Raw genomic sequence first — 14,372 nt, 5'->3', positions numbered from 1 at the left:
AAATGTTTCCCCTCTTCCTCGAACATATGCTGGAGGTGTGGAGAAGAAGAGGGCACGTTGCTGCACATTTTTTGGTCCTGCCCCAGCTTGGTGGACTTCTGGACAGAGATCCGATGCATAACACAAAAATTCACAGACTTCTCCATCCAGGAAGAGGCTGCATTCTTTCTCTTGCACCATTCACAGATTCCCATTAAGAAGTACAAAAAAATCAATTTTACGGCATGTGATAAATGCGGCGAAATCCTGCATCCCTCTCACTGGCTTAGGAAAATAGGGGACATTAAAAAAAATGGAGGACTTGATCCTCACATCACAAGGTAAACAAGAATTTTTTAAACAAACCTGGGACATCTGGAATACCTTTATATTCTCGCTGGAAGGATGTCGCCTGCTATCGCCTTAGTGCTCTGAGCTTTCCTTGACTGGCCCCTTGGACAGTGGCTGCCATCGTGTCTCGTCCCCTCTTCTCCTTTTCTGATCTTTCAGCCCTTCTCTTTTCTGCCTTCCTCCCCTATCTCTCACCCCCTCCACCCCCTCTCTCTTTTGGAAAGAGTGGAAAATTGGGAATGACGGCCCCACACCCCCCTCTGGATGGAATATGCCGGAGGGACCTGGGGTTTGTGTGACCCTGGATCTTGGTACAGTACTTTATCCGTGCCTCGAATCATTGTGATTGATGGAAGGCAGACTCACAGTTGCGAATATACCTGTATCAAGTATTGTTCAGCTGCTTTTTGCTCTGTATTTCTCTGTTGCATTATGTACTCGGGGGACCGTCTTCCCCTATTTGGAGAAAAAATTATATTTGAAAAAAAAAAGAAGCCTACGACACCTGGTATTCCCAGGCGGTCTCCCATCCAGGCATTAACCAGGCCCGACCCTGCTTAACCTCCAAGATCAGACGAGATGGAACAGATTCAGGGTGATGTGGCCGTAGCCAATATCTTCAGGCACTCTCAACTCTCTTGACAAACACCAAGATGGTCACCTTGGAAACAAGCGGAAAAAAATAGGTCAACGGCAACAACATATAAAGAAGCCTACGGCATCTGGAAATCCCAGGCGGTCTCCCATCCAGGTACTAAACTGGTCCCAACCCTGCTTAGCCTCTGAAATCAGATGAGATTGGGCTCTTTCAGGGTGGTGTGGCCGTAGGAGATTTCTTCAGGCACTCTCAACCTTGACTAACGCCAATATGGTCACCTTGGGAAACAAACAAAAAAAAGTCAACGCCAACAACATGAGAAGAAGTCTACAGCACCTAGTATTCCCAGGTGGTCTCCCATCCAGGTATTAACAAGGCCCGACCCTGTTTAGTCTCTGAGATCAGACGAGATCTGGTGCTTTCAGGGTTATGTGGCCATAGGCGAGCTCTTCAGGCGCTCTCAACCCTCTTGACAAACACCAAGATGGTCACCTTGGAAAACAAAAAAAAAAAAAAAAACAAGTCAACGCCAACAACATAAAAAGAAGCCTTCAGCACCTAGTATTCCCAGGTGGTCTCCAATCCAGGTACTAGCAAGGCCCGACCCTGTTTAGCCTCTGAGATCAGAGGAGATCGGGCGCTTTCAGGCTTATGTGCCCATGGGCAATCTCTTTGGGCACTCTCAACCCTCTTGACAAATGCCAAGATAGTCACCTTGGGAAACAAGCGAAAAAAAAACAGGTCAATGTCAACAACATAAAAAGAAGACTACGGCACCTGGTATTCCAAAGCCATCTCCCATCCAGGGACTAACTAGGCCCAACCCTTCTTAGCCTCAGAGATGAGAAGAGATAGGGCTCTTTCAGGGTGATGCTGCTGTAAGCGAACTCTTTGGGCACTCTCAACCCTCTTGACAAATGCCAAGATGGTCACCTTGGGAAACAAGCGGAAAAAAAACAAAACGAATCAACGCCAACAACATAAAAAGAAGCCTACAATAACTGGTATTCCCAGGTGGTCTCCCATCCAGGTACTAACCAGGCCTGACTCTTCTTAGCCTCCAAGATCAGACGAGATTGGGTGCTTTCAGAGTGCTCGGACTCTTTCCCCATCACTAATGGGACGAGGCAGGGGTGCCCTCTGTCTCCCCTAATTTTTATTCTGACACTGGAACCACTTATGTGTCACGTTCGGAATGACCCGAATATTACTGGCATATCCAAACCCTCGGCACACCACAAAATTGCGGCGTACGCTGACGATCTAATTTTTTTCGTCTCCAATCCACACATTTCGCTTCCCAATATACTCGCGGCTCTCCGGCGATACGGCAGCCTATCAAAATATAAAATCAATTGCGCCAAGTCGGCTGTATTGAATATATCGGTCCCGGATGGTGAGGCCAAGAGGCTACGCTCCGCTTTTCCATTCTACTGAGCTGAAAAATCTATACGTTACCTGGGCGTTGACATCGCAGCGGATTTGGCGCAATTGTACCCGCTTAATTTTGTCCCTCTCCTGAATAGACTGAAATCTGATTTGGGAAACTGGCATGCTTTAACACTGACCTGGTTCGGGCGCTGTAATGCATTCAATATGACGGCCCTCCCGCGGATCTTATACTTGTTCCAGACATTACCGATCCGGCTACCCCCAATTTTTTTCAGACAACTGCAGGTGCTGCTCCGGGACTTTATTTGGGCGCGCAAACCGCCCAGAGCCCGTTTGCAATTGCTTGCCAGACCAAAGGACAAGGGGGGTCTGGGTCTCCCAGATCTGAGACAATACAACAGAGCGACTCTGCTAGCGAGAGTCGTTGATTGGCATTGTAATGGCCCACACAAGCAGTGGGTGGAGATGGAGATTGAGGATGGATCCATTCCCCTATTGACCTCCCCGTGGCTCCTGTCCTCCCTACCAAAAGACCTCAGAGATCACCCCGTAGTGGGAGCTACGTTGGCTGTTGTGCGGAGGTTGTTCCGCTGCACACACATTGCTCCCCTGCCGTCACCAATGACTCTGATTATAGGTAATCCAGACTTCCCACCGGGATTTACCAACAAGAAACTGCGACAGTTGACAGTGGTGGGGAAACAGGGTCTGGGAGAGGTGTGGCCCTCGGGAGGGCTCCCGACCACGCAAACTGTCGCCGAGCTTTCTGACCCTCCGCTTGACCTGTTTAATGCTTATCAACTTCGTCACTTTCTTCTGGCCATACAAAGGGCCCCCTACACTCCTAGAGACCTGACGCCCTATGAATCCATCTGTCACAAAATGGAACCTGTGCGACACACCCTCTCCCTCCTGTACAACCAATTAAGTAGTCAGGAGGAGGAGTCGACCCCACCATTTATCCACAAATGGGAGAGGGACTTTGGCATCACATTTACCCCACAACAGATAGGGAAGATCCTGACAATAGTACATAAAGCTTCCATCGCAAACCAATATCAAGAATCAGGATACAAGATAGTCTCACGCTGGTATAGAGTCCCATACCTTCTGAATAAAATGAATAGATCGATTCCGGATGTTTGTTGGAGGTGCAATTCAGATACGGGGACCATGGGACACATTTTCTGGGCATGCCCGGCCTTGAGGAACTTTTGGGTGGAGGTGACCGGGACGATAAAAACTCTCAGAAATGTAGATATCGCAGACAACCCAGCAGCGTGCCTTCTACACTTGACCGGACAGCCTGTTCGAAAATACAAAAAAACCCTCACGATGCAACTCCTGAACGCCACCCGGGCCGGCATTCCCACACTGTGGAGGCAGCCTCAGCCCCCATCCAAGGAGCTGTGGTATTCCAAAGTCAATCATATTCTCCGGATGGAAGATTTGACCGCCACCCTTCACAACACTGAAGAGGCATTTAGTGTTACATGGAGGCCCTGGAGGTATTTTACTGGTACTTGAGACTACATTCGGGAGGTGAGCAGCGCCCCTTTTTAGGCTTTTAGGCTCTTTCAGGGTGATTTGGCTGTAGGCACTCTCTTTGGGCACTCTGAAGCCTCTTGACAAGAGCCAAGATGGTCACCTTGGGAAACAAGCTAAAAAAAACAGGTCAAAGCCAACAACATAAAAAGAAGCCTACGGCATCCAGTATTCCCAGGCGATCTCCCAATCAAGACACTAACCAGACCAGATCCTTCTATGGCACCTGGTCTTCCCAGGCAGTCTCCCATCCAGGTACTAACTAGGCCTGACGCTGCTTAGCCTCTGAAATCAGACGAGATTGGGTGCTTTCAGGTTGATGTGGCCATAAGCGTTCTCTTCAAGACACGCCCAACCCTGTTGACAAACGCCAAGATGGTCGCCTTGAGAAACAAGCAAAAAAAACAGGTCAAAGCCAACAACATAAAAAGAAGCCTATGGGCTTACAGCGGACCTTAAAAGATGGGACCCACTAGCTCTGTCATGGTTCGGACGCTGTAATGTGTTGAAGATGAACGCGATGCCACGACTTCTGTATCTACTACAAGCCTTACCTATCAAAATACCCCAGACTTTATTTCAAGCGGTTCGCTCAATCTTTATCAAGTTCCTCTGGCGCGGAAAACATATGCGTATTGGTAGGGCAATGCTATTGCGACCGAAATTGCGGGGAGGTACTGGCTTCCCGGACCCTGCTCTATATTACACAGCGACGCACATGACACCGGTTGACTGGTGCTGGTGTTCTGCCATATACTGTCCGGCCATGATATAGTGTCCGCGCCGTACTGCGCATGCGCAGTACGGAGCAGACGAAGATTCGGAAAATCTCCGAAGCTGAACGGCGCCTGCGCGGTGAGTGGAGGTGGTAGCCCCACCATCCAAACGGACATAGGGATGTGAATATTAGAGGGCCCCTCGCAGGCGAGCTTTGCTTCCACGCTTCGGGCTTGGCCTCGCTGCGCTCGGCTCTTTTATATTCTTACTCTATGTCCACTTGGATAGTGGGGATAGAACCTGGACTCAGTGCGCAGGCGCCGTTCATGCTCGCCAATTTTCGGAATCTGTGTTGCTGTGTACTGCGCATGCGCAGTACACAGCGGACACTATCCGATGGGGGACCATATGTGATAAGACACCGGCATGGGGAACTGAAGCTATGGGTCAAGCTAGAGCAGGAGATGGCGCGGGTTCCACTGGCTGGTCTGCCTTGGGCGGGGAGGCCATTGGAGCCCTGTGTGACTACTCACCCGTTAACTGGCCCCTCGCTCGCCGAGATGGATAGTTTTTTTCACCTTTCCCACCTGACTAACTTCCCTTCTCCTATGACCCCAATTATTGGACATCCTAGATTCCCTCCGGGCCTGTCTGACCAGGCCTTTACCAGGCAAGCCCCGAAAGGGCTTCTGAGAGCAGCCCTAATTCCTGGACCCACGGGCTTGATTCCCATGGGGACCATACTGCTAGAGCAAGTACCTGTTGCATTGGATAGCTGGAGAGCTAGACGGCTAATCCATTTCCTCGGATTACTACCTAACCATTCGTTCTTCTCTAGACAATTCCACCCCTTCGAGGAACTTTGCCTGGATGATGGCCCAATTCGTGGTTCCCTCTCTAGGTCCTACCAAATCCTGACAGACGCACAATCCTCCACGGATCCACCCTTCCTAGCTAAATGGAAAAGGGACTTACAAACTACATTCTCCAAACCACAGAAGGACAGAATACTCTTTTTCGCCCATAAGTCGTCACTCTGCAGTAAATATCAGGAGATCTCATATAAGCTGATCACACGCTGGTATCGTACACCGGTGGTGTTGGCCAAAATATTCCCCGGTCAATCTGACCGCTGCTGTCACTGTGGGCAACAGGCTGGCACCATTCTCCACATTTTCTGGGAATGCCCTAAATTACAAACATTCTGGCAGCCTGTCCTGAGACTCATCCACAAGTTCACAGACGTTTCCTTAGCCAATGATCCCGCAGCAGTTCTTCTCAATCTAACTCCTATGTCGAGAAAGCGTTATCATAAGTCCTTACTTAAACATCTCCTCAATGCAGCTAGGGCCTGCATCCCAAGTCAGTGGAAAGAGCAATCTGCTCCAATGGTGACCCAGTGGTTCGCAAGGGTAAATGATATTGAACAAATGGAAGACCTGACTGCCACAATGAGGGATAAAACGGAGGAGCATGGGAACAGATGGTTCTACTGGACCCAGTTTCGCTTTTCGGAAGAATACCTCCGCGAGACATAGTAAGCTCATGGTGATCGTTGGAGATCGCTGTTCCAAGCGTTGGACAGCTGATGAGCTGGTGAGCCGAGGGCGTCTCTTGCTCCCTGGGAGGGGACCCCACCCTATCCACTCTACCCACGACACCCCCCTTACCCCTTCTTTTCCTTTTCTGCCATTTCCTTCCCCAATCTTCTCTTTCCCCTTCTCCCTCCTTTCAGTTCTACTATTTCCCTTCTTAACTCAAAAAAGGGAAAAGAAAATGTATTTGTTCCGACCCCATTTGACTACTACACAATACTCTTCCCCTATCTATGGATATCTAAACTCTTCGAGGGTAGCAGGGCTAGTATCAATAATATTTTAAGTGGTAGAGGATCCCAACGAGATGGAGCTTTAATCTCATCTTGATATGACCACAAAGCTGTACACGTGCTATTCTCCTCGGACTTCTTACCATTGGCTCTGATATCCATGCAATATGATCGTTTGTTTGTAACTATTTGTATCACACATTCTGTGAAGTTGCCTTTGCATTGTATGTCGCATACTACTAAATAAAAAATAAATAAATAAAAAAAAAGCCTATGGCACCTGGTATTCCCAGGCGGTCTCCCATCCAGGTACTAACCAGGCCCGACACTGTTTAGCATCCGAGATCAGGCGCTTTCAGGGTGATGGGGCCGTAGGTGATCTCTTCGGGCACTCTCAACCCTCTTAACAAATGCCAAGATGGTCACCTTGGGAAACAAGTGAAAAAAAAACAGGACAAGGCCAACAACATAAAAAGAAGCCTACAGCACCTAGTATTCCCAGGTGGTCTCCAATCCCGGTACTAGCAAGGCCCAACCCTGTTTAGCTTCTGAGATCAGAGGAGATCGGGCGCTTTCAGGGTTATGTGCCCATAGGCAATCTCTTTGGGCATTCTCAACCCTCTTGACAAATGCCAAGATAGTCACCTTGAGATACAAGCGAAAAAAAACAGGTCAATGTCAACAACATAAAAAGAAGAATACGGCACCTGGTATTCCAACGCCATCTCCCATCCAGGTACTAACTAGGCCCAACCCTTCTTAGCCTCAGAGAAGAGAAGAGATAGGGCTCTTTCAGGGTGATGCTGCTGTAAGCGATCTCTTTGGGCACTCTCAACCCTCTTGACAAATGCCAAGATCGTCACCTTGGGAAACAAGCAAAAAAAAAAACGAATCAACGCCAACAACATAAAAAGAAGCCTACAATAACTGGTATTCCCAGGTGGTCTCCCATCCAGGTACTAACCAGGCCCGACTCTTCTTAGCCTCCAAGATCAGACGAGATTGGGTGCTTTCAGAGTGATGTGGCCATAGGCAATCTCTTCAGGCACTCTCAACCCTCTTGAGAAACACCAAGATGGTCACTTTGGGAAACAAGCGAAAAAAAAACAGGTCAACGCCAACAAAATAAAAAGAAGTCTACGACACCTGGTATTCCCAGGCGGTCTTCCATCCAGGTACTAAACAAGGCCCTACTCTTCTTAGCCTCCAACATCAAACGAGATCAGGTGCTTTCAGGGTGATGTGCCCGTAGGCAATCTCTTCAGGCACTTTCAACCCTCTTGACAAACGCCAAGATGGTCACCTTGGGAAACAAGCAAAAAAAATAAAAATAAGTCGGAAGCTAGAGACAATACGGCCCGAGTCCTCAATTTAATCCATGCGGCGCATGTACAGGGAAGGCCCTTGCTTATGTTGTCAACGGACGCGGAGAAGGCCTTTGACAGGGTGGCCTGGCACTTTATGCAGGCCACCCTGGAACATATAGGTCTTGGCCCCAACATGATGATGTCGCTTTACTCCACACAGTCGGCAGCGGTACGGGTGAACGAGTGCTGCTCGGACTCTTTCCCCATCACTAATGGGATGAGGCAGGGGTGCCATCTGTCTCCCCTAATTTTTATTCTGACACTGGAACCACTTATGTGTCACGTTCGGAATGACCCGAATATTACTGGCATATCCAAACCCTCGGCACACCACAAAATTGCGGCGTACGCTGATGTTATAATTTTTTCCGTCTCCAATCCACACATTTTGCTTCCCAATATACTTGCGTCTCTCCAGTGATACGGCAGCCTATCAAACTATAAAATCAATTGCGCCAAGTCAGCTGTATTGAATATATCGGTCCCGGATGGTGAGGCCAAGAGGCTCCACTCCGCTTTTCCATTCTACTGGGCTGAATATACGTTATCTATACGTTACCTGGGCGTTGACATCGCAGCTGATTTAGCGCAATTGTACCCGCTTAATTTTGTCCCTCTCCTGAATAGACTGAAATCTGATTTGGGAAACTGGCATGCTTTAACACTGACCTGGTTCGGGCGCTGTAATGCATTCAAAATGACGGCCCTCCCGCAGATCTTATACATGTTCCAGACATTACCGATCCGGTTACCCCCAATTTTTTTCAGACAACTGCAGGTGCTGCTCCGGGACTTTATTTGGGCGTGCAAACCGCCCAGAGCCCGTTTGCAATTGCTTGCCAGACCAAAGGACAAGGGGGGTCTGGGTCTCCCAGATCTCAGACAATACTACAGAGTGACTCTGCTAGCGAGAGTCATTGATTGGCATTGTAATGGCCCACACAAGCAGTGGGTGGAGATGGAGATTGAGGATGGATCCATTCCCCTATTGACCTCCCCGTGGCTCCTGTCCTCCCTACCAAAAGACCTCAGAGGTCACCCCGTAGTGGGAGCTACGTTGGCTGTTGTGCGGAGGTTGTTCCGCTGCACACACATTGCTCCCCTGCCATCACCAATGACTCCGGTTATAGGTAATCCAGACTTCCCACCGGGATTTACCAACAAGAAACCGCGACAGTTGACAGTGGTGGGGAAACAGCGTCTGGGAGAGGTGTGGCCCTCGGGAGGGCTCCCGACCACGCAAACTGTCGCCGAGCTTTCTGACCCTCTGCTTGACTTGTTTAGTGCTTATCAACTTCGTCACTTTCTTCTGGCCATACAAAGGGCCCCCTACACTCCTAGAGACCTGACACCCTATGAATCCATCTGTCACAAAAGGGAACCTGTGCGACACACCCTCTCCCTCCTGTACAACCTATTGAGTAGTCAGGAGGAGGAGTCGACCCCCACCATTTATCCACAAATGGGAGAGGGACTTAGGCATCACATTTACCCCACAACAGATAGGGAAGATCCTGACCTTAGTACATAAAGCTTCCATCGCAAACCAATATCAAGAATAAGGATACAAGATAGTCTCACGCTGGTATAGAGTCCCATACCTTCTGAATAAAATGAATAGATCGATCCCGGATGTTTGTTGGAGGTGCAATTCAGATACGGGGACCATGGGACACATTTTCTGGGCATGCCCGGCCTTGAGGAACTTTTGGGTGGAGGTGACCGGGACGATAAAAAAACTCTCAGAAATGTAGATATCGCGGACAACCCAGCAGCGTGCCTTCTACACTTGACCAAACAGCCTGTTCGAAAATACAAAAAAACCCTCACGATGCAACTCCTGAACGCCGCCCGGGCCTGCATTCCCACACTGTGGAGGCAGCCTCAGCCCCCATCCAAGGTGCTGTGGTATTCCAAAGTCAATCATATTCTCCGGATGGAAGAATTGACCGCCACCCTTCACAACACTGAAGAGGCATTTAGTGTTACATGGAGGCCCTGGAGGTATTTTACTGGTAATTGAGACTACATTCGGGAGGTGAGCAGCGCCCCTGTCCCAGAAAAAGACTGAACATCTAACGTTTACCTACGTAGGCCATGTCTGCCCTGGGTGGCATTCCCCCCCCCTCCCTTTTTGTCTTTATTTTTCCTTTTTTTCCCCGCCGCCATCCCCCCCCCCCCTCCTCTCTCTCCGTCTTTGCACTCTTTTCTTCCCCCGTCCTCCCTTTTGACTATGCCTTGTCTCCTTACTAGCCTTTGGGACCCAGAAGAACCCCAGGGTTCTGGACACGACCGGCTCATATTTTACTCTGGTTCACATAGGTCATGATAAGCTGGCTCGCGGTGGTCCCAGTTGTTCTCCATGATTACATTTGTCCGAACGGAGCTGCATTAGTTATACTGTACTACATGTCGGAGGTGGGGTTTCTCTCTTTTCTGCATGAAACTCTAGGACTCCCCTCTGAGAACCCAGAGTTATTTGGCTGCCTATTTTTTGTTACCATGTAATTGTGACCCTGGGTCATGCTGTATAGTTGACTGTTATATTTATGTTGTTCTACTTATACTTAATAAAAGAATAAAACAAAAAATAAGTCAATGCCAACAACTTAAAAAAAAGCCTATGGCATCGAGAAATCCCAGGCGGTCTCCCATCCAGGTACTAACCAGGTCCCAACCCTGCTTAGCCTTTGAGATCAAATGAGATTTGGCTCTTTCAGGCTGATGCAGCCATAGTAGATTTTTTCAGGCATGCTCAACCCTCTTGACAAACGCCAAGATGGTCACCTTGGGAAACAAACAAAAAAAACAAGTCAAGGCCAACAACATAGAAAGAAGCCTACCGCACCGAGTATTTCCAGGCGGTCTCCCATCCAGGTATTAACAAGGCACGACCCTTTCTAGCCTCTGAGATCAGCGGAGATTGGGCGCTTTCAGGGTGATGTGCCCATAGGCAATCTCTTTGGGCACTCTCATCCCTCTCGAAAAATGCCAAGATAGTCACCCTGGGAAACAAGCGAAAAAAAACAGGTCAACGCCAACAACATAAAAAGAAGAATACGGCACCTGGTATTCCAAGGCCGTCTCCCATTCAAGTACTAACTAGGCCCAACCCTTCTTAGCCTCTGAGATCAGAAGAGATAGGGTGCTTTCAGGGTGATGCGGCTGTAAGCGATCTCTTTAGGCACTCTCAACCCTCTTGACAAATGCCAAGATGATCACTTTGGGAAACAAGCGAAAAAAACAGGTCAACACCAACAACATAAAAATAAGCCTGTGGCATCTGGAAAACCCAGGCGGTCTCCCATCCAGGTACAAACCAGGCCCAACCCTGCTTAGCCTCTGAGACCAAACGAGATTGGGCGCTTTCAGGGTGTTGTGCTCCTAGGCAATTTCTTTGTGCACTCTCAACCCTCTTGACACATGCCAAGATGGTCACCTTGGGAAACAAGGGGAAAAAAACAGGTCAACGCCGACAACACAATGAGAAGCCTACGGCACCTGGTATTCCCAAGCTGTCTCCCATCCAGGTACTAACCAGGCCCATCGCTGCTTAGCCTCTGAGATCAGATGAGATTGGGCTCTTTCAGGGTGATTTGGCCGTAGGCACTCTCTTTGGGCACTCTGAAGCCTCTTGACAAAGGCCAAGATGGTCACCTTGGGAAGCAAGCTAAAAAAAACAGGTCAAAGCCAACAACATAAAAATAAGCCAAGAAGAAAACATATGCGTATTGGTAGGGCAATGCTATTGTGACCGAAATTGCGGGGAGGTATTGGCTTCCCGGACCCTGCTCTATATTACACAGCGACGCACATGAAACCGGTGGTTGACTGGTGCCGGTGTTCTGCCATATACTGTCCGGCCATGATATAGTGTCTGCGCCGTACTGCGCATGCGCAGTACGGAGCAGACGAAGCTTCGGAAAATCTCTGAAGCTGAACGGCACCTGCGCGGTGAGTGGAGGTGGTAGCCCCACCATCCAAACGGACATAGGGTTGTGAATATTAGAGGGCCCCTCGCAGGCGAGCTTTGCTCGCCACGCTTCGGGCTCAGCCTCGCTGCGCTCGGCTCTTTTATATTCTTACTCTATGTCCACTTGGATAGTAGGGATAGAACCTGGACTCAGTGCGCAGGCGCCGTTCATGCTCGGCAATTTTCAGAATCTGTGTTGCTGTGTACTGCACATGCGCAGTACACAGCGGACACTATGCGATGGGGGACCATATGTGATAAGACACCGGCATGGGGAACTGAAGCTATGGGTCAAGCTAGAGCAGGAGATGGCGTGGGTTCCACTGGCTGGTCTGCCTTGGGCGGGGAGGCCATTGGAGCCCTGTGTGACTACTCACCCGTTAATTGGCCCCTCGCTCGCCGAGATGGATAGTTTTTTTCACCTTTCCCACCTGACTAACTTCCCTTCTCCTATGACCCCAATTATTGGACATCCTAGATTCCCTCCGGGCCTGTCTGACCAGGCCTTTACCAGGCAAGCCCCGAAAGGGCTTCTGAAGAGCAGCCCTATTTCTTGGACCCACGGGCTTGATTCCCATGGGGACCATACTGCTAGAGCAAGTACCTGTTGCAATGGATAGCTGGAGAGCTAGACAGCTAATCCATTTCCTCGGATCACTACCTAACCATTCGTTCTTCTCTAGACAATTCCACCCCTTCGAGGAACTTTGCCTGGATGATGGCCCAATTCGTGGTTCCCTCTCTAGGTCCTACCAAATCCTGACAGACGCACAATCCTCCACGGATCCACCCTTCCTAGCTAAATGGAAAAGGGACTTACAAACTACATTCTCCAAACCACAGAAGGACAGAATACTCTTTTTCGCCCATAAGTCGTCACTCTGCAGTAAATATCAGGAGATCTCATATAAGCTGATCACACGCTGGTATCGTACACCGGTGGTGTTGGCCAAAATATTCCCAGGTCAATCTGACCGCTGCTGTCACTGTGAGCAACAGGCTGGCACCATTCTCCACATTTTTTGGGAATGCCCTAAATTACAAACATTCTGGCAGCCTGTCCTGAGACTCATCCACAAGTTCACAGACATTTCCTTAGCCAATGATCCCGCAGCAGTTCTTCTCAATCTAACTCCTATGTCGAGAAAGCGTTATCATAAGTCCTTACTTAAACATCTCCTCAATGCTAGCTGGGCCTGCATCCCAAGTCAGTGGAAAGAGCAATCTGCTCCAATGGTGACCCAGTGGTTCGCAAGGGTAAATGATATTGAACGAATGGAAGACCTGACTGCCACAATGAGGGATAAAACGGAGGAGCATGGGAACAGATGGTTCTACTGGACCCAGTTTCGCTTTTCGGAAGAATACCTCCGCGAGACATAGTAAGCTCATGGTGATCGTTGGAAATCGCTGTTCCAAACGTTGGACAGCTGATGAGCTGGTGAGCCGAGGGCGTCTCTTGCTCCCTGTGAGGGGACCCCACCCTATCCACTCTACCCACGACACCCCCTTACCCCTTCTTTTCCTTTTCTGCCATTTCCTTCCCCAATCTTCTCTTTCCCCTTCTCCCTCCTTTCAGTTCTACTATTTCCCTTCTTAACTCAAAAAAGGAAAAGAAAATGTATTTGTTCCGACCCCATTTGACTACTACACAATACTCTTCCCCTATCTATGGATATCTAAACTCTTCGAGGGTAGCAGGGCTAGTATCAATAATATTTTAAGTGGTAGAGGATCCCAACGAGTTGGAGCTTTAATCTCATCTTCATATGACCGCAAAGCTGTACACGTGCTATTCTCCTCGAACTTCTTACCATTGGCTCTGATATCCATGCAATATGATCGTTTGTTTGTAACTATTTGTATCACACATTCTGTGAAGTTGCCTTTGCATTGTATGTCGCATACTACTAAATAAAAAAAATAAAAAAAAAAGCCTATGGCACCTGGTATTCCCAGGCGGTCTCCCATCCAGGTACTAACCAGGCCCGACACTGTTTAGCATCCAAGATCAGACGAGATTGGGTGCTTTCAGGGTGATGGGGCCATAGGTGATCTCTTCGGGCACTCTCAACCCTCTTGACAAACGCCAAGATGGTCACCTTGGGAAACAAGTGAAAAAAAAAAAACAGGTCAATGTCAACAACATAAAAAGAAGAATACGGCACCTGGTATTCCAACGCCATCTCCCATCCAGGTACTAACTAGGCCCAACCCTTCTTAGCCTCAGAGAAGAGAAGAGATAGGGCTCTTTCAGGGTGATGCTGCTGTAAGCGATCTCTTTGGGCACTCTCAACCCTCTTGACAAATGCCAAGATGGTCACCTTGGGAAACAAGCAAAAAAAAAAAACGAATCAACGCCAACAACATAAAAAGAAGCCTACAGGTACTAACCAGGCCCGACTCGTCTTAGCCTCCAAGATCAGACGAGATTGGGTGCTTTCAGAGTGATGTGGCCATAGGCAATCTCTTCAGGCACTCTCAACCCGCTTTACTCCACGCCGCCGGCAGCGGTACGAGTGAACGAGTGGTGCTCGGACTCTTTCCCCATAACTAATGGGACGAGGCAGGGGTGCCCTCTGTCTCCCCTCATTTTTATTCTGACACTGGAACCACTTATGT

The 14,372-nt window shown here is 49.0% G+C and overlaps 8 pseudogenes; all 8 read right to left on the bottom strand.

Moving 5' to 3' along the window:
- Positions 1-823: 823 nt before the first annotated feature.
- Positions 824-942, bottom strand: LOC143931737 (5S ribosomal RNA; annotated as a pseudogene).
- A 98-nt stretch (positions 943-1,040) lies between these two features.
- LOC143931961 (5S ribosomal RNA) lies at positions 1,041-1,160 on the bottom strand (annotated as a pseudogene).
- Positions 1,161-1,252: 92 nt separating this feature from the next.
- LOC143931407 (5S ribosomal RNA) lies at positions 1,253-1,371 on the bottom strand (annotated as a pseudogene).
- A 5,307-nt stretch (positions 1,372-6,678) lies between these two features.
- On the bottom strand, positions 6,679-6,787 carry LOC143932079 (5S ribosomal RNA; annotated as a pseudogene).
- Positions 6,788-6,887: 100 nt separating this feature from the next.
- Positions 6,888-7,006, bottom strand: LOC143931228 (5S ribosomal RNA; annotated as a pseudogene).
- Positions 7,007-7,325: 319 nt separating this feature from the next.
- Positions 7,326-7,444, bottom strand: LOC143931953 (5S ribosomal RNA; annotated as a pseudogene).
- A 3,822-nt stretch (positions 7,445-11,266) lies between these two features.
- Positions 11,267-11,385, bottom strand: LOC143931063 (5S ribosomal RNA; annotated as a pseudogene).
- A 2,299-nt stretch (positions 11,386-13,684) lies between these two features.
- On the bottom strand, positions 13,685-13,803 carry LOC143932322 (5S ribosomal RNA; annotated as a pseudogene).
- Positions 13,804-14,372: the final 569 nt, after the last annotated feature.

This window comes from Lithobates pipiens, unplaced genomic scaffold (assembly GCF_037356315.1).
Source record: "Lithobates pipiens isolate NorthernLeopardFrog02 unplaced genomic scaffold, aLitPip1_a1.2 Scaffold_25, whole genome shotgun sequence".
Classification (NCBI taxonomy): domain Eukaryota; kingdom Metazoa; phylum Chordata; class Amphibia; order Anura; family Ranidae; genus Lithobates; species Lithobates pipiens.
This window is presented reverse-complemented; position numbering and strand designations above follow the sequence as displayed.